The sequence below is a fragment of the Triticum dicoccoides genome, chromosome 1B (genome assembly GCF_002162155.2).
Source record: "Triticum dicoccoides isolate Atlit2015 ecotype Zavitan chromosome 1B, WEW_v2.0, whole genome shotgun sequence".
Lineage (NCBI taxonomy): Eukaryota > Viridiplantae > Streptophyta > Magnoliopsida > Poales > Poaceae > Triticum > Triticum dicoccoides.
This window is the reverse complement of record NC_041381.1, coordinates 149,884,488-149,889,675: the sequence shown is the minus strand read 5'-3', so window position 1 is coordinate 149,889,675 and position 5,188 is coordinate 149,884,488. Positions and strand designations below refer to the sequence as shown.

Genomic DNA, 5,188 nt, shown 5'->3' with positions numbered 1-5,188 from the left:
CTAAAATGAAAAAGATTTCAGTGTCACAGGAAGACCATATAAGCATCTGGAATCACAAAACATATACCTTTTTTTCTTCATAAATGCACCTTTTTTCTCTATGCGAACTTCAATTTTTTTTATATATGAACTTCATTACGGATTTACATTTTATTCCATATGCATCTTCTAGGCACGATGCGTTCTCCCTCAAAAATAATGTCTTTTAAACTTTCTAGGTGAAGTCGTTGAACTTCTACATTATTAAAAAAGCATGCCTTTTTTAGTTCTCAATCAATATGGTATATTAAAAAATTGTACACACAAAGTTTCATCTCGTTTCAGGAGTAACACGTACATGAAGTTCCGTATACTTCATAAAAATGGTTTAATAAAATCAAAAATGGTTTAATAAAGTTTTCGGAAAAACACGTACATGTAGTTCCCTATACTACCTCCTCATTTAGGAACATAAAGTTCTTTGTTTAGGAGAAAAAATTCATCACTCTGGAAGAAAATAGATCTTTACGAACAATAAATTATTCATTGGGGAACATTTTTTTCACATTTTAGGATATGTTCTTCATCAAGTGCGAAAATCAACATGCTACCTCTAATTCAGGAGCAAAAGTGAGAGAAGACCAACAATTCACACCAGGCACACAAAAGATGAAATTTTCAGAACATATACTAAAGAATGGTACTTTACTGACAGAATGACAATTCTAACAAACACTTATCTGCAATAGCAAGTACTAAAAATACTTAGATAACATGAAATTCTAATGGAACAATACTCAAGAACTACAACAGGATTTTTTGTTGAACTGCTACTGAAGAAATTGTCATAGGTTTCTATGGACATATACTGAAGAACTACATAACTTTATGTTTCGCAAAAAGGTGACATCATCCTCGCTGAGGGAACAAGAGGGAGGAGACCATCATGGACAGCACTGTGCTCGGGGGACGGAGGAGCTTGTCGGAGCAGCGTCGCTTTCACGTGACCATGGGTCAAAAAGATTGAAAATGTACCAGTTTAGGCATTAGGGAGGATAACTATGTGCATAATATACTTCAATATATTTTGCAACTACTTTGTGTGAGGACTATATGCCACGACTCAAAATCAGAAAATTACAATATACTATGCTAGTTCACATAACTTCACTCAAGTCAGAGCATGAAGGATAACATAAATAGTTGAATGATCGATGCCCTTAATATTATGAAAAGGAACATCTAAATTCTCAGCTCACTTCCGTGAAAAACACACATAATATGTCACTGTTTCTTGCTCTTTTTTATCAAGTTTAAGCATTGACTGAATTTCCAAATTCAGTGGTGGAGCTATGCAATGACACAATATAAAAACATGCACACAGATTCAGAGAGTTCAGAAGCTCTGAAGTTCAAGTATAATATAGTACAGGCATGTCTGTGTATGTGCGCCTGATTGCGCGGAAGAGGTGATCAGGGATGGACGAGGTCGTCGGACGCATGGCCGGCACAGTTGGGACAGGCGATGCAGGTCAATGCACGGCCATCACGCTCATCACCAGCACAGGGACGCCCAAGGCGTACAACATATAAGCAGCCCGTGCCCAGCCCGATGACCTTTAACAAAAAATGCAGAGAACTTGAGCCGTGGTGTACCAAGGTGTATCAAACATCACGTGTTTCATTTTCAGAGCATCCTTGCTTCCAAGGTGGAGTACCAATCAAATATCTAGGATAGCTTAAAGCTTGGAAATAGAAGTCAAACTATCTGTAGGGAGAACTCAATTGGAACTGCTCATCGGGCAGAACTATTCCTTCCTGCTCATAAATTTTCACACACAAAAAATAAAGAATTGATGCCACGAGCTCTGCTCACGGTGGATTGAAAGAAACTCCTCTAGCATATGGAAGAACTAGTAACTGAAATATCTTCTGCTGCCAACGACATGGGTATGCCAGGAGTATTTGTTCTAGTACGTACCACCATTTTTTGAGTCTCATCCAGCCGCAGTTGACCTTGCTTGTGCCACAGGGGAGGAGCCGCCATGACAGGATACAGAGGCCCACGATGGCCGGCGAGGGGAAGTTTGAGAGGCCAGTCGCCCACGTGGAGGAGGTTTTTCCCAAGGCTGTAACGGGTAAGCGCTGGAGGCGGCACCGGGGGGCAGTACGTGATGGCGTCCGGACGCCGTTCGCGGCGGCAGCCAGTGACGCATGGGTAGCCGGAGCAGCACCGCCTCCCCCGCAAGAGCTAGCGGTGGACTGCAGCGGCAGCTAGCAAAGGACTGCACAGGCAGCGGTAGCTAGCGGCGGACGGTGGCGGTGCGATCAGGGGAGGGAGGCGGCGGTGGCATGATCCGTGGAGGGTGACGGCAGCGGCGGCGCAGTCCGGGGAGGGAAGCGGCAGCGGCGGCGCGGACTGGGAGGGAAGCGGCGGCCGGTTCCCGGAGCGGGGGCGGCGCGGCGGCGGGCCGGCGCCGGCGATGGTGGGTGGATGGATGGGAGAGGGAGTGGGGGCGTGGGGATGGTGGCTGGATCGGGGAGGGAGTGGGGCGTGGGCGTGGGGATTATTTTCTTTTTCTGTTCGATGGGATTTTCGGATCTCACGGACATCCATCGGGCTCTATATATATAGAGTGCGACGTGATCCAAATAGTTGTTCTAATCTTAGGATTAGAATAGTGTTGTCATTCATATATATATATATATATATATATATATATATATATATATATATATATATAGAATACTCATGAAGAATATTAAGCTGCTTACCTCAAAGCCTGTCAGTAGGCTGTGGAAGACTTTGGTCAATCCGCTTTTTGTGGACTGAACCTTCTCCATAGCCGCACCCATAAGGGTGCGGTGTTTCTTTACAACGGAGGCACGTGCCAGTGCCTCCCGCATACTGTCAACGGCCTCTAGATTGACAGAGGCCGCCGACGGAGCTCTTGCTCCTCCGCCCTTCTTCAAAGGAGGATGTTGATCTGAACCCGGTACCGTACTGATCTCTGGGACGGTGTTCGGCGAGGGCCCGGACTTTTGAAGTCCTCCACCCTCGATGGTTGTGGGGATCGCCGTGCCCGTTTCTACAAAGCCCGAGGTGTTGTCCTCGGACGCCTTCCGGACTGTCTCGTCCGTGATACATCTCTAACGTATCTATATTTTTGATTGTTCCATGCTATTATATTATCTGTTTTGGATGTTTAATGGGCTTTAATATGCTCTTTTATATTATTTTTGGGACTAACCTATTAACCAAATCCTAGTGTCAGTTTATGTTTTTTTGCCTATTTTAGAGTTATGCAGAAAAGGAATATCAAACGGAGTCCAAAGGAATGAAACCTTCGCAATGATCTTTCTTGGACCGAAAGAAAACCAGAAGACTTCGAGAAGAAGTCAGAGACGTAATGAGGAGGTGATACGTCTCCAATGTATCTATAATTTTTTATTGTTCCATGCTATTATATTACCTGTTTTGGATGTTTATGGGCTTTATTCTACACTTTTATATCATTTTTGGGACTAACCTACTAACCGGAGGCCCAGCCCAAATTGCTGTTTTTTTGCCTATTTCAGTGTTTCGAAGGAAAGGAATATCAAACGGAGTTCAAACGGAATGAAATCTTCTGGAGCGATCTTTTTGGAACAAACGCAATCCAGGAGACTTGGAGTGGATGTCAAGAAGCGAACGAGGTGGCCACGAGGGTGCCCGGCGTGCCCTGTAAGGGTGGGCGCGCCCCCACCCTCATGGGCCCCTCGAGCATCCACCGACCTACTTCTTCCTCCTATATATATCCACGGACCCCGAAAACATCCAGGAGCACCACGAAAAACTATTTCCACCACCGCAACCTTCTGTATCCGCGAGATCTCATCTTGGAGCCTTCGTCGGTGCTCCGCCGGAGGGGGAATCGACCACGGAGGGCCTCTCCATCATCACCAAGGCCTCTCCTGTGAGTTGTGAGTAGTTTACCACAGACCTTCGGGTCCATAGTTATTACCTAGATGGATTCTTCTCCCTCTTTGATTCTCAATACAAAGTTCTCCTTCCTCTTCTTGGAGATCTATTCGATGTAACCCTTTTTGCGGTGTGTTTGTCGAGATCCGATGAATTGTGGGTTTATGATCAAGTTTATCTATGAGAAATATTTGAATCTCCTCTGAATTCTTTTATGTATGATTGGTTATCTTTGCAAGTCTCTTCGAATTATCAGTTTGGTTTGGTCTACTAGATTGATCTTTCTTGCAATGGGATAAGTGCTTAGCTTTGGGTTCAATCTTGCGATGTCATTTCCCAGTGACAGCAGGGGCAGCAAGGCACGTATTGTACTGTTGCCATCGAGGATAAAAAGATGGGGTTTATATCATACTGCATGATTTTATCCCTCTACACCATGTCATCTTGCTTAATGCGTTACTTTCTTCTTATGAACTTAATACTCTAGATGCAGGCAGGAGTTGGTCGATGTGTGGAGTAATAGTAGTAGATGCAGAATCATTTCGGTCTACTTGTTGCGGACGTGATGCCTATATACATGATCATGCCTAGATAATCTCATAACTATGTACTTTTCTATCAATTGCTCGACAGTAATTTGTTCACCCACCGTAATAATTATGCTATCTTGAGAGAAGCCACTAGTGAAACCTATGGCCCCGGGTCTATCTTTTATCATATAAGTTTTCCATCTACTTTTATTTGCATCTTTTATTTTCCAATCTATATCATTAAAATACCAAAAATATTTATCTTATCATATTATCTCTATCAGGTGTCACTTTTGCAAGTTGCCATGAAGGGATTCACAACCCCTTTACCGCGTTGGTTGCGAGTTTCTTGTTTGTTTGTGTAGGTGCGGGGAACTTTTGAGGAGCCTCCTACTGGATTGATACCTTGGTTCTCAAAAACTGAGGGAAATACTTATGCTACTTTGTTGCATCACCCTTTCCTCTTCAAGGGAAAAACCAACGCATGCTCAAGAGGTAGCAAGAAGGATTTCTCGTGCCGTTGTCGGGGAGGTCTTCGCTCAAGTCAAGACATACCAAGTACCCATCACAAACTCATCTCCATCGCGTTACATTATTTGCCATTTGCCTCTCTTTTTCCTCTCCCCCACTTCGCCCTTGCCGCTTTATTCTCCCTTCTTCTATTCGTCTTTTCGTTTGCTTTGATGTCTTACTTGGCTCATTTGCTTGTTTGGTTGGA

The 5,188-nt window shown here is 44.0% G+C and overlaps 1 long non-coding RNA gene across 1 annotated transcript; it reads right to left on the bottom strand.

Annotated features, from left to right (window-relative positions):
* Positions 1-1,170: 1,170 nt before the first annotated feature.
* LOC119324396 lies at positions 1,171-2,502 on the bottom strand. Its single transcript, XR_005156915.1, has 2 exons — positions 1,961-2,502; positions 1,171-1,596 (listed from the first exon to the last, which is right to left on the bottom strand). It is a non-coding gene; the product is annotated as an uncharacterized LOC119324396 (long non-coding RNA).
* Between the last annotated feature and the right edge of the window lie 2,686 nt (positions 2,503-5,188).